A 25,024-nucleotide genomic window follows, 5' to 3' on the forward strand; every position below is an offset into this window, starting at 1 on the left:
TTGATAATTGAAAAGCTGGATTTCAAGAGGGATTGAAATTGTAATTGGTTATTTATAACGCGCTTAATACCCAGAGGTTTCTAAGCACAGACCCCGGGATCGAACCTGTGTTGCTCCACGTCGTCTTGCGTCCAAGGCGAGCGCGTTGCCCCCGAGCTATCCTCTAGAGACCTTCCGAGGAATATGAAGATAGGTGATGTTTTAAAGTTTTAAAGAATGCTGTTATGCTATTTTTTGAAGCATTGAGCCGTAAGTACTGCTTGGGAAAAAGAGAACGTTATATGAACCTCTGTTGGTTGTTCTTACATAGAATTAGTTTGTTACCATCTCCTCTTGAAAGGGGACCAGGACTGTGTGAGATCTTTAACACTCCTCCACGTATGGTTTCTACTTTTCTTAAGTTCTTCCCAATAGAACTCGGATATGTGGAATGCTGGGATAAATTACGGCAGGAATGGGAGACGAAGTTACAGTGCAAGATTACTCCGGATCATTGGGAATATATGTTGAGAGCAGGATTTAGGGCAAAGCTGGATCTAAATTTAAGGTCAATTCATCAGAAGGTGCGTATTCGTTTATATTGGACACCAGTATGCATGCATAAACTTTGGTTGATAGATAACGATTTGTACTGGGGTAGTGGTTTGGAGGCGGGTACTTTGTTACATATGTTGTGGGAGTGTACGAGGGTTTGTGACTATTGAAAGGATATACTGGATAGGTTGGATCTGATAATGGGTATAGCTTTCCGTCGCCTGCCCTCTTCATCTGTGTTTGTTATCCAAGTCTGGTAGATGTACTGTGGCCTAGTCAAATAGCTAATGGATAGATAGGTCATTGATAGTAGCTATCAGCCAGATGATGAAAGTGTGGAAGACATGGAAAAAGCCAAAGGCGGATGATTGGAATTGTGAGTTACAGGTTGTCGAATTATAACAAGGTTTTCTTTACAAAAAGAGGTATGGTTGAAGATTATGTTGAGAAATGGATGTCCTTCAATGATTTATATTGGTAGTCCGAGTGTCAAGATTTATGAATTCATGATATGGAAAGTGGGATTATGTAGTTTTGCTGATGTATGGTTGTGTGTTGGTTTGTGTGTTTTGTGTTGGGGAGGATAGTGAGTCTAATGTAGTTCATTTTGTAAATATCTTTATTTTTGATGGTTTTAATGTTTGATCTTTTTGGCGATTATTTTACATTATCATACATGGCAAAAGCAAACATATCAAAAAGAATTGGGGAAACTTGAAAGCTTTTTTCAGTGTTGCATTACCAACATGCCCCAATCCATTTGGTTTTTTGTCCAGTCCTACATTTTTCTGTGCATTCTGAGATTTGTAGTCCAGGATTTATAATGAGAAATCTGGGTGTAGAAGTCCAATACACAAACAGGACTGGGCAAGCACCTCCATGTAGAATGAGGCATGCATGTGTGCATTATAATGCAGCCCCCACAGCTCCTGCTGCCCCCATGACCTTTTGACACTTGCCCTCCACGCCCCTGACTCCTTCTCTACTGCATGGACTTGGCTAGTAAACTTGCGTTGTTAGGCAGCACAGTGACCATCTGGTACAGGGGGGGAACTGAAACAAACGAATTTTAAAAAAGCAAGTGGCCCTCTTGCCTTGGCAGGCTGAAAAGGTTTAAGTGAGTGGGTGCTTAATAAGGAGACAGGACATGGGCTAGGCATTATTCTCAAACAGAACCTTTGGTACAGATATTGGTTTTGTGGCTTCATATAGCTCAAAGATATTCGAACATCCCAGACCAGTTTGATCCTGACACAAATCTGGAAAAAGTAACATTTAATATACTTTCCCTGAAGTAATTTCCCAGCCTTGATAACACTGGGTGGGAGGGGAACAATGCGTGGGGATGGAGACATTAATGTACTTCTTTTCTCAGAAAAAATACTAGCTTGTGTCTTAGTTTCATAATTGCCACTGGATCAATCAGCAGCAATTATAAATGTTCACAGAAGGGAATCATGGCAATGGGATTTACTTGGCTCGCACTATATACATTGAAAAACAGCATCAGTAAATCAATAGATCTGGCTTTGTAAATGAAGAGAATAAGATGTATTTCCTTAAAAACTACTGCGCAAAAAACAAAAACAAAAAATCAATGGATCTTAATTTTTTCATTTGGAAAGCCAGGCTGGTTGGCTTTGCCACCAGTGGTTATTGTTGATTTGTCATTGATGTTAATATCCAATACTTCCAAATAAAAATATTGGCGGATTGGAAATGAGGGGTGCAAAAGAATCTCAAGGCTGTGGGAAACAATGCCCTTGCCATCAATTTTATTTCAGTTTGCGTAGGATATTCTTTTGTAGGCTAGCATTACTTTATATGCTGGAACTAGTAGTCTCAAATTCAGGGTGGGGAACATAAAGCTGCAATCCTACTCTTTTTGTTCAACCTGTTTCTGTAATGATTTATACACTGTCAGTTATTTTTATTGTGACTTGTATACTTTATCTCTAAAAAAGAATATTATTTTAGAGCTGCAACCCCAACATTAATAAATATTTGTACCAATTTAAGATATCTGGCCAAGTGCTTAAGTTTCAGACTAGGCGCAAATCCTGGCTTCATCACTGAACCGAAGTGTGCGGCCGTGGACAACTCATTTAGTCTCACTGCGTTTATCTGCCAAAATTTGGAGTCCCTAAAAACGATTCAGTTCTTAGTGTACACTCTTCCAAAAAAGCCTTACTTTATTGGGCTAGTATTGCACCACATAAAATAGTATTGCCCATTCACAAACACCATAAAAAGAAGCATTTGTTGTTTCCAATGATCTGTCGCCCAGAGGATCTTGACTACATTTCAGTTGATATAGCTCTTGTATCCTGACTCGCTTTCCTGCAGCCAAGCACTCCTTCGCAGCCTCAACTAACTTATCAAATGAGCCTAAAAAATACAACTGGTGCTGCAAGATGTCCTTTCCACCAATGCAGTTAAATGGGAAAAACTATCCTCCCTCTTCTGAGAGCAAAATCTTGACTCTTAACTGTTCACCAAATGTTGGAAGGTATGAATGAGAGATAGGAATATACATTATTGGTTGCAGTGCTGTTAGTAGCATTTAAAAATCTATTTTACCTAACGCTTTGACAGTATGTTGTACTGCACTGATCACATGTACAACTTAGGCTGTTTCACACAAAAGCATTCCTCTTCAATAATATTGAAAGCCACTTGTCATATGAACCCCATGTCCTGTTCAATATCACTTCTAATTAATAAAATGTGTGCCTGGAGAGGGTTGTTTCGAACACAAAACAGACAATAGTCTATAAAAACTTTGAATCCAAAGATCATTTGTCTTAAGTAAACTGAAAACATGGAAATTGCTTCCGTAGAGAGAGAGAAAGAATTTTTTTTGTTGGATTTTGCCTCCTGTTTGCTGCTGTGATGAAAGAAAACTAAGCATTTCTTAGTATTCCAGAGACTGAATCGATGTGAAGGACATGCCCAGACCTTTACCTATGTAAAATGTAACATTCTACATGTCAGATTCCGATCGGGTGCTTTTGTATTACTTCATCAGGAGTTTCATTGTGTACAGCAGGCCTAAATCTACATGGAAAAGTAAAAAAGGTCTCTAGTACCATTTTAGAACTCTGTGTTCGGAACATAAATCAGATTGTGGGGGCACCCGCACAGGTGCAAACAATCTGGCAATGTTAGTTTACAGGTAGTGTGGAGTAACATCACGATGAGTGCATTGAAGTGAGCTAACAAGAAGCAGACTTCTGATTGGCTGGTGACGCATTAGTTAATCAGGAGAATCATTGTGGACAGCAGGCCTAAATCTACATGTACAAGAGAAAAGGATGTGATTTCACGCTTTAAAGAATTGCATATCAGTATGTGAAGGCATTGCGTAGAGTCAGGAATTAAACTTGGACACAAGTTAACTATAATTTTGATTAGAGTTTTATTGAAAATAAACGTGTTGGCAAAAGGCCTCTCTGACCCTGCTCCAAGAGGCATTTCCCTAACTAAACCAAAACTAAGGATCAGTCTGTCAGGATGTCAAACACAAAACTGCTGTGTCCAAATTCTATTCTGAAATGATGCCCAGGACAGTACAGAATGACGACATGCGCATCCTGTTTTCGTCCCCTCTGTGCTTCTTAACACATGTCAGAAGAAGGCTTGCAGCTAATCCGGTGTTGAGTAAGCCTGAAATTCTACAAAATTCAGCCAGGCTGGCATCACAGTCAGGGGTCAAAGAACTGAAAATATACCGCATTATACCTCAAGATGTAAGTGGGAGTGCAAAGTGGACGTACGAATTGGATTTTTATTTATTTATTTGTTTACATTTTTAAAGCGCTCACACAGCCTGCAGGCATCGAGGCGCTGTTCCAGAAATTGTTTGTTTTTTAGTTGCTTAATTGTTTTTTTTTTGCCTTTGTTGCATATTTATAACGCGCTTAAACACCCAGAGGTTTCTAAGCGCGGACCCGGGGATCGAACCTGTGTTGCTTCGTGTCGTCTTGCTTCCAAGGCGCGCACGTTGCCGCTGAGCTATCCTCCGGGACGACCTCCACATGCAAATCTCTGTGGGTAACACTCACATATTGGTTTATTTCACAGGACACTGATTCAAACTATTGACAGTTTACTACACATGTGCCCACATGCTCAAGCTCACGTAGTCGAAAATGCATTGGGTCAAAAAGCCAGGAGCTAAGCTATGCTTGTTGTTAATTGCTAATGGATTCTCAAAGGATCCTTTGTCTTATCTTGAAACTATTGCCAGTAGTGATTTTCAGTTAACCTAAATACCTCACACTGAATACGTGTATTCATTAATGCTTGTGTTGGCAATTAGTGCTAACTATTTGAAATGTGATGCAGCCGCTATTTTTTTATTGTGTATAGCGCCCATAACATGATTCTAGGCGCTCATCAATTCATCAAGCAACTTATGTTGTTTTTTGCATGCAGTAATTATTTGCTAAGATATGAATGCTTAAATTGTGTTTTGACACCAATATAGGGCACCCTTTCATGTACATGTGGCTCCCAGTAGGTGTATTAATGACTTCACAGAGCTACAAATATTTGATCTGTGACGAACTGCCTTGAGGGGGGGTGTTTTGGATAATGAACAACGGGCCTGGTAAAACAATTGATCACAAATGCGACTTTGGAGATGAAACGGTCAATAGCAATAGCAAGGTGCTGCACATGTTCATTGAATAGAATACACAAGCTTCCAAATAACGCAAGTGCTTTTGACAAGGAACACTTGCAGACATTTGCTTTAGAAAATATACGTTGCAAGAGGCCAGGACATTTTAGTTTTCCCTACCAGCAGAGAAACCTAACCGCAAGTGGCAATTTCCTGTCTTAAAAGGCATGTAGCAAGGCCAAGAGAGGCCTTTTACACCATTTAGATCTGATAAGCAGTCAAAAGGAAAGGAAACAACAATAGACACCAACAGCACGTGCACGTCCGTCTTGGCCAAGAAGCAGATGACAGGCTTTAGTCCTTTGCTGAACCAAAAGCCATTGAATGCAATGTAATAGTCATTGAACAACAGACGCAACATGTCTTTATAGTTTACATATCAAATACTGTATGTTTAACATACAGAGTTACATTTTAAGATTAGGTCTTAACCTCCCAAATAGCGGATTTGACTCACAGATCAGATCCGTTGGTACATATAAAGTGCAAGCTGGATTAAGGGATTAGTTTTGCTCATCAAGCAGCAGACTCAAGTCATGGGGGCTGGGAAGAGGTCTGTTGCAGATCCCAGCGCAGAGGCGAGGGAGAGAGATAAGCAAGCCCAGCTTGACAGGAAGCCGTGGTCGGTTCGCGTGCAGCACATCTTGCTCTAAAGCGCGAGTTAAATTTGGGATCTTGCTGATTGCATTTTGAGACTAAGGCGTACAGTATTTTACACCACTCCATAGCATAGCTCAACATAGGATAGCTCAACATAGTATAAATCCCAGGTCACTCAAGCTGCTAAACTAAAATGATCACTTGTTCTGTTCTCTTTTAATGTAAATGTGCTCTTCGCTCATAAAGTCGTTGTTTTCATATGTGTGATGATGTGTTTTTTTTATAATTGCTTCTGTTGTGGCATGCGTAATGGAAATGAGAGCTTGTAGAGGATATGTGTGACATTAAAAATATATAAACCCATTTACCCCAGTGTCAAAAGTGAATAATTTTGAGTAATGCGCTGGAATGGTGTCTCCTTGATTCTAAAGAACTTCACATATTTCCTGGCTGTATTGGTTAAATTATGCTGATGGGCACAAACACTCAGGTATGCTGTCCCAAAGCACTAGGTCAGTACCTGGAGTGCGTATTATCATAAACACGACTAATGGCTCCGTGTCCACTTTGCACCGCCTCAACTGAGGCCGTGGTAAGGGTCAGGGGTCAAGCTTGACCACGGTAGATCATGGCAGCACCGCCCCTCAAGCCACCAAAACGTGAACGAAAATACAAGATAAAGGGGGCTCGCTTGGATGATTTTTCCCCCCAAACTGCTTTCAAACGGCCTTAATACAAGCAACACACACAAGCAGAAAAGGGACAAGTGTCTTATTATGTTGCTGTTAGAATATAAACACAAGTAGAACAGAATTAAACACTATAGGTAGTTGTGCCAGATTGAGGGAGTTAGGTTGTAGCGTACACTGCGAAGATCACTGAGAAATACATGTTGCTCAATACACTGAGAAGATTACTGAGAGATGCATACAGGAATAAACAGTATTCCGGATGAATTTTAAATATAGCACTGAGCAGAGGTTCCACCATTTTGCAGCAAAGGCCTAATGTGAAATTGCCCAACGTGTTATTTTAGATCCCCTGCACCACAATGCTTATACTTGTTTAACTTTACGGAATGCGCTTTTCTCGCCTGAAAGTTGGTCGGCAGCCAAGTTTACAATGTAAGGGAGTACTAGATAGTGCTCGACGGAACGTCTAAAAGATATTGTTCCGTGGCACAAGAACAAATATGTAGCAATTATTTTTGGTTTAAACAATAATTGAATAAACACACAGAAAGAAGCCTTGATCGCCAGGTGCATGGTGCCCCAAGATGAAATCTTGCCAAAACACCAAACTAAGTTGTATACACAGTGCCCACTATGGCCAAGCAAAGACACTACACTCTGTACTGAATACAGTAAAATAGAAGGAAATGGCCCCAGCAGAAAGAGCCCCAAAGTGCGTGTTATTCATCCAGCGACCCAATTAAAGAGTATGCACCTGCGTTGGTAGCTAGTATCGAGATCATAGTTGCAAACTAGAATATTCAAGATTAGGGAAGCTTCTGGAGAAAATGAGGCCCTGGCATGGAAAATGAGATCGGAGTATCTTTTTGTTCGTAGAAACAGGGGTTTGGTCTCTCTATTCCCAGCAACAGTAAATTAAATAATAATTGGACTGTCCAGGATGTTGCAACATTCAAGGGCACCTTAAGAGGTGCCATCCAATGGCAGAGAAGTAGTCTCATCACCGTCAGTATAAAGTATGCCTACCAACTAAATCGTATGGTAGGGATTTTGGTGTAATGATGACTGTTTGTGAGGTTGGACCTGAATTTGATCGTAAATAACGGACTAGCCAATGGTAGACTCCAATATATAGGGATATAGAAGTGTTCCGATTGTAGCCAATTATTATGTTAGACAATGTCACGTGTTTTTTTTTTTTTTTTAACTATGCAAAGTTAGCGGTTTCACACCTTATAATCCTCAGCCGATGTGGGCTCGTTGAGTTTTTTGTATCTTGCTTGAATCCCGGCTGATACTTTGCTAATAAAGTGAATAAAGCTGGTTTCTCTTGCACCTGGCATACTTCCTTATTTTTGTTAATGGACTGGTTTTGCATGCATTAATACATTAGGCAGAACTTCACAAAAAGTGACATTCGTTATTTTTCTCATGGATAATAACTAGATTTCTTGATGCCCAGTGAAAGCTCGATAAACTGGTATTTCAACGATAATCTTTGGAGAATACATGTGACCAGTTGCTCTTTTCAAACCCAATAGTTAAATTTAGAAATTAAGATAATTTTAGACTTATTGGCATAAATAATAGGGTCTTCCCAGAAGGACGGAAGGCCTACTGCAACTAGCACCTGCTGCACAAACTTGCACCAATGTAGGGACTTGCCTCCTGGCTTTCTCCATAAATTATTAGTTCAAATGAGTTCCAAAGCCTTATCAAGTATAAGAAAGGCCTTAACACCAGGTTCTCCAACCAGTAGATCGCGAGCCATTAGTAGCTCACCCTGGGCTTCCCTGTAGCTCTTTGCTATCCTTGTTAAAATCCCAGATGCAGACGCACCATGCAACAAAAGACAAATAATGTACCATTTCCATCCAGAGCGCGAAACCAATTTCTTTTCTTCCGGTTTAAAAATAAAAATGTGCATCTTTAAAATCGACGGTGCCAAAGTTACAGTGGGAAAAAATAATAACTGATAGGCATTTGGCAATGATACATATGAAAATAATGTTCCCAAAGGAAGAGGTCTGTGATCCTAAACAGTAGGTAAAACGAATGCTGCAATGTAAATGATGTTACAGAGGCATCCTTCAAAGTTGCTAATTATTTGATAAACTAATACAGATGGTGCAATTGTGAGGGGCATAATGACTCCCATTGCAGAGTAGGTTTTAAGAGATGTTAAAAACTGTCCTGAAATTTTGTCTGGCATGTCAGGTGTGCAGCTAGGTGCAAACACAATGGCAAGGAGGGCATCTGAACTAACAGCCAATATGTTTGCCTACCTCTGTGAAAATGCCTTTTTCATATGAACTGCCTGAAATCCCACCTGACAGCGTCTGAGTCATGTTGATGTTTCCAACTACACACTAGATTACTAGGCACTGGTGGACAGCATGCAGTATCAGCCTTCACATTGAATTACCAGATTGGTTTCCTACATTCTGATATGCTTGACAATCACTAATGAAAATATAATGAGAGGTTATTGAATATCTTCAATTCATATGTTATTCCTTTTCATACAAAGAGCAAATAAACCACCCCAAACAAATCTTGGTACAAATTATCATACTTCATGGACATCATTACCTCAGTAGTTCTCGCCAGTAGCTCCCGCGTATTGGCAATTAACTACAAATAGCTCTTGACAATGTAAAGGTTGGAGACATCTGCTTTAACATAATACTATATTTGATCTCTCCCATGCCCAACTCAAGGGCTGTCGGGGATGAAGGGGTGCAATTTGGGAGGCTCAAAAGATATTTTTCCCACCTGGGGCGACCAGGGCAATATATTCTGTAGGCAGATTCCCAGATAATCCGAGCACTCTATGCTTTGCAATATAGATTCATTTATGGAAAACTTTAAAGCCGCCGATTGCTTTAGGCGATTCTTATAGCATCTTTTGTTAGAAATTGTCGTTGTTAGGCACAGATTAAGTTGCTGCAGAACGCCAGAAGGTGTTATACTAAGAAGAATCTTAACTGCGAAAAACAAGAGACCTCATTTTTTCCCACCTAAAGATGGTGCATCAATGGCAGAGTGTTGTAATTAAAATCCTGGTGTCAGCGCTCCCAAACTCATTGTTCCTCCTCATAACCACTCACTCAGCCCAAGCAAAGATCCTCGTCTTTTTAAAGTCCGGGAGGACCGCCCTGCTTCTAAAGAAGCCGTCTGTATACCCAAGGATGCCAGATTGCAAGTTCAACACTACTTTGAGATCAGTAAATCTGCTGGACAATAAACCAACAATTTAATTTAACTTTCACCGGCTGAGAGGCACAGAATCATGAAGGCTCACAACCTTAAAGGCTCACAGAAGGCAGCACTGGAACACTCATCGGCGCTAGTAGTCTCAAAACTGTCGCCCACCAAACCCCGATTACTTGACTAAAGCTTTCCTAGGTCTTAATTGGCCTACATCTCCTTGGCCCTTTCTGAGTGAAGTATATTGACCGCTCTGCCTTATGTACCCACACTACAACTTCAGCCCTGCAAGGTGCACAATTGCACCGCCCGCTCACCTTCTCATGCCATCATTTCAAGAACATTTGGGCGTGTATTCTACTACTTCAGAGGAGCACAAAGCAAAGGCAAATGGCGGCTGGATAACATAGTACATCCAGACTAAGTTGCATAATGCTTTGATTACTTACCTGCAATCTTCATTACTCCTAGTCATACTCTTTCTCATCACAGTACTTGCCTCGTGAGGCCCCTGCCTCCGACACAAGACCTTCTTCTATTTCTTTTATTTCCTATAACTCCTCCCCTTAACCCACGGCATCCAGTTTAACATATCCAAGCCGGAGCATGGGACCTTCCTCGCAAGGAGGGACGTCAGTAATATGACGAGGAAGAGTAGGACTAGGAGTAATGAAGATTTCCATAATCAGAACATTACCTCCACGTCCATTCTTCCTCGCCCCAGTACTTACCTCACGAGGCAGCAACGGGGAGAGGTCGAAATGAGACATAGTGCCAGAAATGTGCAGAACAAAAACCCACACCATTAAGAACTCCAAAACTCACATCCCAACAGACAAAACTCCAACCCCGAAGGAACCATCCCCAGAGTGGGAGACATTCAACGGATAGCGGTTGATGAAAGAGAGCCCACTGCAAAACCACAGAGTCCGGGAGAACCCACAAGAAAAAGTGGGGGGGGCACAAAACAGAGCCCCAATCTCCACCAAACTATGGGCAGACGTCATAGCGAGGAGGAAACAGTCATTAGAGGAAGGAGCTTGATGACAAATCAGAAAGGGCGCAAAAAGGCAGCCCCTGAAGGAACCTCAAGACAAAAGGAAGATCCCAAGGGGGAAGGCCTCTGAGTACAAGGGCGGGAAGAAGAGAGACCCCGAAGCAACTTCCCCACCTGAAAACCCCCTGAAGTACAACAGGCCCCCGGAGAATCGCACCCAAATCTCACCAAGAGGACAAATGACGGCCCTCCTACAGAGCCCACAACCCCTGGGCCGAGCGGATGCCCAACATGTCCCGCCTAAACCCCTTCCGCAGGCGCCTGGCGAAAGAGGGGTCAAAGGAGGACGGGCCACAGCCAGCCCTGCCTGGAGATTCGGTACAGTCAACTACCACAGTAAGGAGGCTCACAGGGCCCGAGACACCGGGATCCAGGCCGTGCAAGCCCGAGAAGCCAGGAGCAAGTGGGAGAGTAGGCAAGACACCAGAGGATGCAGAGTAAAACGAGCCCAAGGACCCAGAAAAACGTAAGATGCCATGTGCCCCTGAAGCATGACCAACAGGCGAGCCGTGACACACCGCCTCCCGGGAACCCTGCCCAGAACAGACAGCAGGCGCTAGATCCTCCCTTGGGACAGAAAAACCCTCCCAATCCTGAAGCAAATCCGAGCCCGGACGAAAAAAACAGATCCCGAGAGGGCTCCACATGAGACAAACGCCAGTGCACCAAAATAAAAAATGTCCTGCAATGCCCGGTAAACCAGCTGGAGACGAGCCAGGAAAGACTGCCGGAGGGCCACCTTGACCAACCAGGTGTCCATGGGGGAGAGGAGGAAAACAAAAAAAAAAAAAAAAAAAAAAAAAAAAAAAAAAACACGAAATGCCCATCAGGTTAAGATGCGCCACCAGGGAAGCCACCAGCCCAGTGAACACCCTGGGAGCCTAGAGCAACCCGAACGGGATTACTCAGAACCGAAATGCTGAGATCCACTGCAAAGCGGAAGAACTACATCTGGCAGGGGCGGAGAGGCATGTGGCAACACACAATCCAGAGAACCAGGGAAACCAAGGAGGCCCCTGTGCACAACATCGGGAGAATGTACAGCAAAGGTCCCATCTTGAAGCGTTCCTTCTGGACAAAGCAGTACAGAGCCACGAAGGCCAAGATGCGGCAATACCGCCCTGAAGGTTTGGGAACCAGAAACACCCCTGTACAGCAGTACAAACCATGCAACCCAGGACAGGGGAAGACAGGAAGTTCACCCGAGAACCACAGGGCCCATACCAGAAAAAAAACGCTGCAAGCAAATCACCAAAAAGTTTGGAACCGTCACAAGGAAGCTAAAGGGCAGCCGCCCACTGTGACCACCCCACCCCCGGTTTCCCAATCCCGCAGATGCACATGCCTGCGGGCCAACACACCAGCACCATGGCCAAGGCCGAGCCACCCACTCCATCAAATGCCAAATCGGACAAAGTCAACGGCCACCTTCAACCTCCCGAAACCACTCAGCACAGCCTCTGCAGTGTAGGAGCTGTAGATATGCACCCCGAGTGCCAGATGTGTACCAGCGAGAACCTTCTCCAGGCTGGAAAACCACCCTACGGTCCACCGGTTCCCAGACAGCCGCCTCCTGGCCGACCCAGAGGAGTGACCCACCAGACTAGCGACGACATCATGGACAGTAAAGTACCAAAAAAGGAGCAAAATGGTGACTCCGGAGAGGGACAGAGTAGGAAGGAGGGGAGCAACGTGCAACACAGCATTCCAGGGCTGCAGTCATGCTGGTTGACAGCCAATCGAGTTGAAAACAGAGTTGTAGTCAGCTGTAACAGACAACCGGTTGGGAAATGGAGAAGAGCGTTTTAATTTCACAAAAAACAGGTCCGGAATGGCAAAAATTGATTGCAAAAAAGTAGTGGCCATGGAACACTGCTCCCGACCGTCCCCGCCCACTGAACCCCTGTTTCCTTTCAATGTCCTTCCCAGACAAGGAACATTTCGCCGACATATTCTCCCTCCTCATGCAAAACTCAGGAGAGGAGGAAGATGAGGAAGAGGGAAAAGGTAAGGAACCCGAGCTGAGCAGAGCTCCTTCCCATGGCGCAAGCAGCACAAACAGCAAAAAGAAGAATGCCAGAAACACATGTACATCCACTAAACTCCAGGAGAGAACAATCACCCAATACCCTTGGCAACGGATAGTCACTGCCGTGATTCAACTTCAGGCCCAGAGGAGGGGCCAACCTGCCCTCAGAAGGCACAAACACCACCTGTTGTCCACCGGGTCCTGAAGCGTTCTGGAGACAACAGTATGTGCCGCGACTACTTCAAATGAAGAGGAAGATGAGGAAAAAAGGACCTGGCAACGTGCCCTAGGGCAGCAGGTCGTTCATCTATGGCGTGCAGTAACAACCAGCAGGCACGCCACTAGCTGAGTATTAGAATATCGACTTCTACCGCAATCAGCCAATGTACTTTCACATGCCTGAGAGGTGGCTGAAACCCTGAATGTTGCTGCGGGGGGACCCATGGGCGACCTGTTGAGCTACTGGGATCCCCCTATAAACATCAACTGCAGACCAGGAGAAACCTCACCAATAGGGGAAACAAACAATCCACCCCCATGGGAACGGGCTGTTAGATCCAGCGTTCCCCTCAATTTACGGAGAAACATGAACACGAAAAACTCCCCTCCCCTCCGGAGGCAGAGCCCCCACCCCGTAAGCGACACCAAACAGCCGGAATGCTGCAGCAAACAGAACACTGGGGCATACATGGGTCCAACCGCCCCACCCCCTCCCCACCATCTCCTTACTGTAGCCCCGGGCTGTGCAGGACCCAGCATCGAGGCCTCCATGCCAGCTTTGGCCCAGGCCTCCTTCTCAACCGGGAGCCAAACCCTGCAGGGGCTCCGGGAGCACGCCGCACCTGGAGGAAACCAAGGCCTGCTACACAGCCCCACCAGGGGGCCAGTAACTGCAGTTCCCCAGAGCCCTGCAACGGGAACAGTCCAATCTGCCAGAGGCAGGAAAAATTAAAACTGGATGCTGTGGTTTAACGGGAGGAGTTATAGGAAATAAAAGAAGGTCCTGTGTCGGAGGCAGGGGCCTCATGAGGTAAGTACTGGGACGAGGAAGAGCGGACGTGGAGGTAATGCGCATTTGCAAACACCAGAAAGGCACTCCATCAATGCTTGCCCACTGTCTACTCTGAAAACGGACTTCAAGTACTTACATGGATCAAGCCCAGCTGAAGGGCACTCACATCGCCTACAATTGGTGTCCCTTTCCAATTGCAGCTGTCGAGTACCAAACTCCCCAGCCCTCAATACCATCCGCTGGCCTCAAAGTAAACATAATTTAAAGCCCTCTTTATCATGCGCTGTGCATTCCAACAACAGTACCAGCATTTCTTGTAAAGCTAATTCCAATGCTATTTACCACCCAGAGCCATACATTCATCTTCCAATTACCCCGGCAGGATTTCTGGGAACAGAAATCAAGCTCAGCAAACACATCTTAGCCATACTTGCTGTTAACATCTAGAACATGGACCAAACATCTCTCTAGGAATACCAACCATCATACGATCAGGAAAGCTCTGAGGTATATGTTCTTCTGCCTGTAAATAGCTAATACCGACTAGGTCCAATGCCACTTGAATCAGTGTATAAACGGCCACACACAGTGGTGCTCCACAAATTACAATATTCTATAGAGTAGAGTTTCCTATCCCCTTCTCTGGAACACAATTTGGCAAAGACTGGAAGGGTTGGTGTGGACGAAAGTTTTAGGACTTCCAATGAGCCTCACTATGTCCAGCTTGAGATTTGAGCTGGGCCTACAATCATTAAGGGTATCAGCAGAGTGCAGATTGGCTTCCCTCTATCGGTTAATTATAACAGCGCAAGAAGATACGCTGTACGCAGATATTGGCGCACAGCTAAAACAATCAAAATCCAATACGCTATCGAAACTGGAAGCGAAAGTAAGGGAGTCACTCGTTAAAGCAGATACCGATATAGAGACTCTTATATGCAACCCATTGAAGGGCAAAAAATCATTGGAGGTGATGGACTGGATCTTAACAAATTGATCAAATGCGGTCCATAACACCTATACATTCATTCCTGAAAATGGAAAAGAAAGTGCTGACTCTTCCGAGATATCTTGTTAAGTTCCCAGATTGGAAGATCAGGAATGCATTTCTTAGAACCCGTCTAAATGTGCTGCATACAGGAGAGGAGCTAGCCAAAAGGGGGCAAGGAAGTCTGACCACCATACTGTGTAATATATTTGAAAACCATTCATTAAAACACCTGTTGATGACCTTTGAGGGCACTTGGTCTGCCAGAGCTTCCCTCCTTATTAGATTCGTAGTCAATGAAGAGATGACTTTATCGGAAACATTCTGGGATAGATTGATATTTGGGTACGACACAATGTTGACAACTGCTGTGGTGCAGGTGCTAGAAAGATGTAACATTTCCTGAAATGGATACGAATGTATCAACTGAGAATATGTGTAACAACAGGATGAAGGATCGTTGTGACAACTTAGATGGCTGGCACATCAGTGGTAAATCTATTATTACCTGTGTGTGATTCCCTTCTGTGTCTGCTAACAGGGTCATCTGAATGTCCAATGAGTACTGCCTACCTTGACCTTCGTTGCACAAATTGTATTTCTTGATCTAGTTAATTCTACATCTTATGGGGAGTAGATGCTGAGTCTTCTTTCTCTATTGTCATTCACTATTGTATGCACATAGAGTGTGAACTCATACTCTTCTGGGTATCTGTTTCTTTCTTCCTCCCTTTTCCCCCTTTTGTCTTTGTTAGCTTTTATCTAGTTTTATCGTATTTGGTACCATGAGTGTTGTTTAGCAAACTTAGATGTAATTGTTCGTTCATGTATTTTATGTTCTTTTGTAAAAGGTTTTTGTTAACCAGATACAAATAAAATGTTTAAAAATTCAGAATGGCAACAGTGGTTAACACAGAAGATTTTACATGTTCTACCCAGAATTGAAATGGTGTTTATATGTAGTGCCATGCACATGCCCTCGATCGGCCATTCAATTAGAGCATTGCTGTTTGAGAACAATGCTTAGAATTGTTCTTTGAAAAGTAGAAATTATAAATAGACAATGGGTAGACTTACCGCAAACAAAAGGTTTAAAAGTCCTGTCCACTTCTAAACCCGGGAAAACAGCACAGTAAATCGATGGGTGAAAACAGTTATATAAATAAACACGCATCGATAATTAGAAGTAATGGTACATATATATATATATATATATATATATATATATAGCACACTACTCAACTACTTACTCTTCCACGTACATACCAAACAATATTTAGACCAAGAAAAACACTGTAGAACGCCACAGAAAAGGGAATAACATTGAAACCGACACATACCATTAATAAATACGTAACACCTTTAAGATATATCTATCTTTAGCTGGCAAAACATAGTATTCTTATTACGACATTTTGAAATATTTGCTTGACGCGATATGTAGCCAAGAATTTGCCTAGCTCCAGTTTTTGATTGCTTCTTGATTCTGAGATGAAATCGTATTAAAAGATAATGCAAGAGAGCGAGGAGCAGCATAATGCAGACAAGTGGGTTTATTTATGCTGAAAATCGTATATAATTTTCCAGTTACATATGCAAACATATAGGTGGCTGACACTCCGATCAAACTTGCTACAAAGTAGGTAGGGGTTTACTCACCATCCCCCGTTGTTCTTTTCACATCTCCACCTGCAACGATCGTCCTTTCACAGCGTCTTCTGAGGGTCCCATGAGGAATAATGATGTTAAAGAGTTAGCTCCTAGAAGCATAGCACACTTGGGCGAGTCTCTGCCTGGACTGGGCAGGGCCTTCTTTCCTAGATACAGCTCCCTCTCCTTTCTTCCATCTCCATAACCACCGTTTGACAACAACCAACTACAACACACATGCGCACAACCTAACCAGGAGGCTAGGCAGTGTTCTTCCTCCTCCACTGGTCACCGCTGGCTTCCATTGGTGGAGCCAGCAAGCATTTCTATTGGCTCTTGCTCGAGGAGGCGGCGATGGATTGCCAAACAGGGCGGGTGCAACGGTGGAACTAACAGGCTTAGGTGCGGAACGTCTGCAATACAGAAACTGTAAACGTAGTGGCTGGTTCCCATCCGAGAAATGGACCATAGCAACGGCCCGCCTACTCTTCTTCACGTGTCTTCCTACTCATCATTGTGATTTTTCCGGAGCAACAAAGAGGTTTTGGAGCAATTTCAGGAAGCGGGAAGGCGCATCTAGCTGCCGGTGCTAGTTCAGCCGACTCTGCGTGCCTTTGGCTTGCAGTGGTTGGGTGGGCATTTTCTTCGGGATACAGGGAACGTTTCTGCAAGACCCTGGAGTGCTCGACTTCGTCTTGTCCCACATCGTCATTTTTCTGAGCGGCATTTTCTTGGGGATACCATGAACGTTTCTGCAAGACCCCGGAGCGTCCGAATTCGTCTTCCCTCATCGTCATTTTTCTGAGTGGAACCGGGGAAGGCTTTGGCTGCCAGGCTGCAAGAGCAGCATCAGCATTCTGTGTGCTCTTGTCTGGCTGAGAATACAATTTGCATTTCCTTCGGGGTACCGTGAACGTTCCTGCAAGACCAGATTGAAATTAGATTTACTTTAAAAATCATGTTCAGCTATTCAACGTGAAGGGTATGGAAGCCTAAGAAAAGGGACAGTGGTGTTTAACTGATCAAAGGGGGCTAATAGAGTAATTTAATGTTTCATAAAGATGTGTTAAGGATGGGTGGTTTTAGAGGGGGTCGGCTGGGGCTATCTGCCTGTGGTTTGGGAGAGGCACATGGGCATCTTGGTGTGGGTCTGCAAGGGGGAAGGGTCATCTTGCTATGTGGAGGGAGGATGGGGCATTATGGTATTGGTCTAGAGGGAGGGATGAGGCATCTTGGTGGGGTCTGAATGGTTGGATAGGGGCACGCTGGTGTGGGTCTGGCGGGATGGAGCACATTGATGTGGGTCTGGAGGGAGGGATGGGGCACATTGATGTGGGTCTGGAGGGAGGGATGGGGACATTGTTGTGGGTCTGAGGGGAGGGATGGGGCACATGGGTGTGGGTCTGGAGGGAAAGATGGGGCGCAGTGGGTCTGGCAGGTGGCATGGGTCATTTAGGTGTGGGTTGGGAGGGTGGGATGGGGCATCTTGGTGTGGCGGGAGGGCATGGGGGCACATTGGTATGGGTTTGATGGGAGGGATGGGGGCATCTTGCTTTGCGGATGGACGGATGGTGAGATCTTGGTGGGGTCTGCAATGGATAGGGGCACATTGGTGTCGTCTGGAACAGGTCTGGGGCATCTGTTGGCCTGGAGGGTGGGATGGGGCATCCTGGTGTGGCTCTGGAGGGAGTGGATGCAGGCACATTGGTGTTGGTTTGATGGAAGGGATGGGGCATCCTGGTTTGGGTTGGATGGGGACATCGGTGTGGGACTGGATGGGATGGGGCACATTGGTCTGGGGAGGGATGGGGCATGTTTGGTGTGGTTCAGGGAAGGGCCGCGGCACATGGGTGTGGGTCTGCAGGGGGGGATGTGGATATCAGTGTGGGTCTGGAGTGGGGGCCAACTGGTATGGGTTTGGTGGGAGGGACAAGCACATTGGTCTGGGGAGGGATGCTGGCATATTGGTGTGGGTCTGGAGGGAGGTATGGGGCATATTGGTGTGGTTCTGCAATGTATGAGAGCACATTGGTGTCAGTCTGAAACAGGTATGGGACCTCTGTTGGTCTGGAGGGTGGCGTGGGTCATCTGAGGGTGGGATGGGGGCTCATAGGTCGGTGGAGGGTTAGGGGCATTTTGCTGTGTGGAGGGAGGATGTGGCATCATGGTATGGGTCTCGAGGAAGGGTGTTGGGCATCTTGGTAGAGTCTGGATCGGGAGGGGGCATCGTTGATCTAGAATGGAGGGACTGGGCATTTGATGGGGGCATGTCAGGGAAGGATGGGAGCATGTGGGTCTGAGTGAGGGCTGGAGAACTCTGGTGGGTAGGAAAGGGGCACCTGGGTGTGAATGGGGTATGTATGTATGTATGTCTGGAGAGAAGGATGTTGGTTTATGGAAGGGGTGGGAGCATGTTTGTGTGTGTCGAAGGGATGGGGTAATCGGGTGTGGGTATAGAGAGAGGGCAGATGGCGCCATCTGAGTGTGAGTCTGGAGGTAGAGGTGAAGCATATGGGTGTGGCTTTGGAGAGAGAGATGGAACATCTTGGTGTAGGTATGGAGGGGCGGATGTTGTCTTTGTGTGGGTTCGGAGGGAGGGATGGTGGCATGTGGGTCGGGAGGGAGGTAGCATTTGAATCTGCAACATGTGTTTGGAAGGAGAAATGGACTTGGAGGGCTAGGGTGTATGGTTGTGAGTGGGGGCATGATGGATCATTAACGGCAAAGCAGCCGGAGGGAGAGTCGCAGATCTGACCTCGGTTGTATCCTAGACACGCACACCCACAGCCCGGGGCACCTCACGCAGAGCGGTCCAGGGCTTGTGGGCAACCAGGTGTCAGGTAGCAGGGATTCCCTTCTACCGGAGGGGGGTCCGCAACCCAGCAGATGGACGGGGATGCCTGGCTGGGCTGGGTTAACCTGCTGGGGATGTCCCCAACCACGCACCGAGAGGGAGCCCTGCATGTGCACTCCTCGCTCTAACCACAGATGGGCATTGGTGGGTGCACCTCGGTCAGCAGGGAAGCCCCGAGTGGGGGAAGCCGGGAGCTGAGGAGAAACCTGACCGTTCTCGAGGGGTGCTTCCCCAGGCAGACGGGGCCCGGCACGCCAGGCGCGAGCCCTGAGCCATGGCGCAGCAGGCCTACTCGATGGGCGGGCATTGAGGTTCCAGCTGCCCACATCTGTCGGCGAGTGATGGCCAGGCCTGCTGGCGCAACGGGTTACCTTCCCTCTTGCCCAGGTACCTGGAGCTCGGCCCTGGTTGGCCTTGCTGGGGTTTGTAAACTCTAGCGGTCCCACCAGACCCCCTGCCTGTTGTGTCTCTGTCCTGAAAGGAAGTAGTGCTGAAGGTGGACCCTGAAAATAAGGTAAATACTGTGGAAGAAGGCCTGTGTCCGTTAACAAGTATGCTAGCTGGTGCCTGATTGTACATCTTGACCTAATAACTAGCCCATCCAAAGTAGAGAGGGGTAGTGGAAAGACAAGGAGGAGTGCAGTACCTTTGGGTAAACCAACTTGACTGTTGTTTAACTCCCAATACCAAGGTGACTGGTGCCTCTCTTCAGTTTCTGGACCTGCCGATACATCACATCATCAGTTTCTGGCCCCTGGAAGGGCCTATGTTTGTCTTCAAGCCCGGGCGTGCCGTCGCGTCTTCAAGCCTATGACAGACAAATGGTCTTTCTGGCCAGGAGAGCAAACAAATTGTCATGCCTAATGGGGCCAATGCATTGTCAATCCTAGGACGGTCAACCCATGCTCCTATAAGCACTAAAGAGGGACTAACCGAACCATTCACACTTGGCAATACTACTCTAGTTGAGTAATATTAGAATACGGAAAGTGGACACAGGAATAAAGTCCTTTATAAGAAAGGGGTCCTCCTCATGGTGTTGGAGTGAATGTTATGGGTGTGGAATGCAAACTGAGCACACTAGAAGCGAATGTAAGGCAAGTAGTACAGTGGTTAGTTTGAGGGTGAGGACAGAGAGAGTTGGTACCGCATAAAGATTAGCTAAAAAGATATGACGTCACACATACTGGCTGTGTCCTGGTTCAATTCCTTAACTGGTGATGAGATGCGTCAATGACAAAGAGCCTGCACTTGCCATTGATTGTGGTTGCCCTGGCTAAGCAGGTACAGGGTTAGATGCACAGTCGAATGGTGGTTCAGTGGGACTCTCCAGGCCTGTATTGGGGATTATCTGGGCTGTGCATGAGCCTATGAGGACACAGGAAGCCCCCTATCAGCGTAGCCTTGCATACACACGACAGAACATGTGATCTAAGGACACATCGTCCGGTGTTGCCAGTTGTTACCTAGCAATTTGGGACATAAGGAGTTGACATGTCTGTAGCTTAGCTATTCAACAAGCTGAAGGCTGTGCCGTCCCATATGCGGTGTAGCAACTGAAAGAAAGACTTGCACACATAAAGGAGGGAGCATGCCGTAGCACAAGTGGCTGTTACTCTGAGAGGGTTTTTTGATTGGACCTTAAAAGGGAAATTACAGATATTTGTCCCTTTTGAACAAGGTGAGAAATAACAAGGGCACGAAAATAGGAAAGCTACAGAAACGAATTCAAAGATTATGGCAAATATACCAGGCACTGCCGTATTCCTAGGTTATTAAATGGAAAGAAAGAATCCCGAAGTATATGTTGGCAGTAATTATTTGAGTAAAAAGAAAGAGGCACTGTTTCATTGTCGAGGTCGGGCTTGTCAACAATTTCTTAAAACTACCTGAATGCATCGAGATGGGCAACCGACTCAGTTTGATATATGCATAGCCAAGATGGACAAGCATTACGAGGTGAAGGTGAATAACATTTTGGCTTGTTATCAATTTTCCATCAGACAACAGAAACATTGTGAGACCCTTGAGTTTGTTACAGCACTGTGGGGGCTGGCTATAAAATGGTGTTTGGAACATTATCAGAAAGGAGTACATTCGGGACAAGTTGATGAGCAAGAGGTCCCCTCGTCAAATGGGAACTAGCCTACTCGCACTGAAGCATCCATTTCCCATTAGAGAAACGGCCCTCCAACCTGGAGAGGCAGAAAGGCCCCCTCGTATAATGGGAACTGGCCTTCCCAGTGAGGGTAATCGAAAACCCATTATTATGCAGGACTTGGCCATTAGGGGCAAAACGGGCCAATTCTCTAATGGGAACTAGCCTACTCGCAATGAAGCCGCTATTTCCCATCTGAGAAATGGCCCTAGCTACCAAAGGTCAGTATCAACCCTTGCCCGAATCCCACTCACTGGAATTGCCCCGGAACTGCTTCATTGCTCTGGAAAAATCTCAATGATGACGTGCGAAGTCACATGAAGAAGAGTAGGCAGGCCATTGCTATGGTCAGTTTGTCGGATGGGAACTAGACACTACCATACAGACAACGAGGCAGACTGTCGGAAAAACCGCTTGTTAGGAAAGATTTCATAATTGTATGTAATTTGCCCTCCATGTGTCAACCCCCAAACGTTTTGCTGCTGTTTAGACACCATTGTCTGACTTTGCCAGAGAAGCACTGCCTTCAGCTGCACCCCTCTGAGCTTTGGCTCACTTTTTATGGGGAAACTGACACGCCCTAAGACAGTCGGTACTGGGAGACTTTGTTTCCCTTAGTCCTTTCCTCATGTTGCAGCTTTTGTGCAACATGTAAGAAGTGTACAATGTATCAAACCATACAGCACGCATGGGTCTATAGTAAATTCCAAAGGCCCTAGATACTCTCGCTGGACTTTTTATGAACTGTGCGGATGTGTCATGGACAGGACTGGTTGCAGCTATCTTTTCGCATTCTTTTTAACCCTTTCCTGCCATGTTAACCGCGTTTGGCACAAATATGTGGCCTGACTCCAAAATGGCCATGTCACGAGGTTCTTTGTCCTATCCTTTGGCCATCTTGCCCCTTCACCTTCCCCAGGTCGAGTTGACCCGGGTCAGTCCTTATTTGGTCATGCACTTTCCCGCAAAACCCAATGCTTGCGCGGGCATTAGCCTTGTGTGTGTGCCTCCAGGATGTGGACTGGAACGTCTGGTTCCAATACACATCCTGGGTGCCAGAGAGTCTGGAGTGCCATGAATGACTGGTACCACCGTGGTCCGGTATTGGTCCACGTATGGAGTGTGTGTTTGTGAGCAGATCTCCCATTGGGTCCTCTCCGTTTTGGCGCAAAGGGAACTTTGGATAAGAGGAGGCTGAAAACACCACTACCATGCTGATCTCCTAAGCTCTCACTGAACAAAGGATAGGATCCAAGCATCCTGCAACAGGAAGCCGAGTCGAGTAACCACTGGAAGGTTTGGCACCCTAAGCCCGCTGTCGTCCCGTGGGACCCCTCTGCATCTGGTCATCCTAGAAGGTCTGCGAAGACGGTTCGACCCATTGGAATAGTGGGACCAACTATTCTCGGCACCATCATCAAATCCTGCAATCCTGGGCCAACCAGTGGACTGACCAGCTTACCCAGTTGCTTTGCTCTGTCCCCGCCGCCGTTTCGAGGAGGCCCTCAAAACTTGGCATACTGTTAGCTCTGTGTCCCCGGCATCCTCACACCGAATTTCGTACACTTGGCGTTCCCAGGTCTGAAGTGATACGAGTGCGCCAGGACTGGAGTAACCGTGGTTACCGTGTTGCCCTGCCGCAGCAACGTCCTCTGCAAGTCTACAGCATTTGTGACCCTCTTGCCCCTGAAGCCTGCTGCAGTGAAACTGGGGCGATTCATCCACCTGGAGCGGAGAAATCGCACCTGTCCTGTTTGGGAATCATCGCTGTATCTCAGGAACTGAAAGGTGCCGAGACGTCCTTTTTGCCGCATTCGAACCTGCAAGCGAAGTGGACTGAACTGGCGAAGTTTGGGTCCGCTTGCACCGGGAACGGTGAGTACTCCATACCCCAACCAGTGGCCCCTAGCGCAAGGGCCCATTTTTACACACAAGTGGCCCCTGGGGGCCCCTCTCCTTTCCACTACTATTGCAAAATAGCGACTCCATCCCGAACTCTCGAACTGCCTCTGCCTTCAAGTGGACGTCCTTCTTGAATAGTAGGAACTTGTTCTCCATCGCTTCATCCACATTCCTGAGCTGCTAGAGACCCCTGAAGAGACCCTATTTTGTCCATTGGAACAACCGCGTGCGCTTGCATTGCATGTACTATTGAGCACAAGGCTTCTCTCTTAAGGCTTGGACTGCCTCTTGGTTAGGTGTATTTCCGATGTCGAATTGGGCCTAAAGAATATCTGCCCTGCCTGTTTACTGCAACTTATTTCGTGCATTTAAACTTTTAGACCCCAATGGACTTGTATATACATTGTATTGATAGTGTTGTGTTGGTTTACTTAGTGTTACTGTGATTCTTTTGCATGGTCTATGTTACAAAGGCCTTGTAATAAATGTGTCTGTATTCTTGATATAACACCTGTCTGGAGTAATTTGTAAGTGTCCTTGCTTTGTGTGCTCATTGAGGTCCTTCAGTCACCCTCACCCCTCCTGAGACTTAGTCTTGACCGCCTGCCATAGCTACCCTGATTGGTCTGGTTTGTCCAGAGGTTACCCTGTTCCAAGAAACTAGGCTGGCCTTCTGAGCCTCTGCCCCTACAGGTCAGAGTTCAGAAATCCATCTTAACACCTCTCTCCTTCAGAGAGACGATACCTGTGCCAGAATTTAGGTTGAGACTGGAGTGAGTTGTAAACGGGAGAGCTTGCAGGGTGCGATTATTCACTGGCATAATAACGCTTCTGTCCCTGAGCGAAGAGGGGAGAGCAATATCTCAGATCTATAAACTCCTTGTTGACATCCCTAATCCCCGCAGTGATATACTAAAGACCCGCTGGGAATCAGACATGGGACAGGAGTTGTCCGAAGAGGAATGGAGTAAAGCGCTATCCTTTCCGAAAAAGGTCTCTAGAAACCAGAGATTTCGGCTAATCCAATTAAATATACTCTATCGCACCTACTTAACCCCGAGCAGGATTGCGAAGTTCAACAAAACCGCCCAGACACAGTGCACCTGGTGTGGGATAGAGGGAGCAGATCTAATCCACATGCTATGGAACTGCACCAAAACCCGCAGCCTCTGGTCAACGGTGAAAAAAACCTGCGAAGAGGCAGAAGTCACTAGGTATAAGTGGACCCCAGCTGAATGCCTCCTAGGCTGCTATCCCAGATTGGCCAAACTCAAATATGCGGTTAAGCTGATGGACTTGCTATGCATAACAGCCAAAAGGACCATCGCCATGGCATGGAAACGGCCGGCAGGACCAAATCACAGGGCATGGCGCAAAGAATTTGAAAGATGGCCGACCGGCGAAACAAGAGCTTGGGAGGACAGCGTGGCTAGATCCACGGATGAGTCGAGTATGGCCCTTGCTGCATGGAAAGACACCATGTCTAGACTGTTTCACTCCTCTGATGATAAGCCCCCCTGAACTATCCACCGGCCCTAGCACAGGACCTGAATGATTGCCTAAGACACTCGAAACCAAGCCCCTCCAGCATTAACATTCTTGGAAAGCCCACACCCGCGTTCGTGGCGCCCGGCCACTCCCCCCCCGCTTACGA

The 25,024-nt window shown here is 46.1% G+C and overlaps 2 protein-coding genes across 2 annotated transcripts in view; one reads left to right on the forward strand and one right to left on the reverse strand.

Annotated features, from left to right (window-relative positions):
- The window catches only part of CEP104 (centrosomal protein 104), an 846,942-nt gene extending 830,256 nt beyond the window's left edge, over positions 1 to 16,686 (reverse strand). The window contains exon 1 of the mRNA XM_069610252.1: positions 16,466 to 16,686. The gene's annotated coding sequence lies outside the window, so the exon portion shown is untranslated. The remainder of the gene's footprint in view (positions 1 to 16,465) is intronic.
- Positions 16,687 to 16,971: 285 nt separating this feature from the next.
- The window catches only part of DFFB (DNA fragmentation factor subunit beta), a 355,076-nt gene continuing 347,023 nt past the window's right edge, over positions 16,972 to 25,024 (forward strand). The window contains exon 1 of the mRNA XM_069610255.1: positions 16,972 to 17,438. The gene's annotated coding sequence lies outside the window, so the exon portion shown is untranslated. The remainder of the gene's footprint in view (positions 17,439 to 25,024) is intronic.

The sequence above is a fragment of the Ambystoma mexicanum genome, chromosome 8 (assembly GCF_040938575.1).
Source record: "Ambystoma mexicanum isolate Mex_15411 chromosome 8, UKY_AmexF1_1, whole genome shotgun sequence".
Taxonomy (NCBI): domain Eukaryota; kingdom Metazoa; phylum Chordata; class Amphibia; order Caudata; family Ambystomatidae; genus Ambystoma; species Ambystoma mexicanum.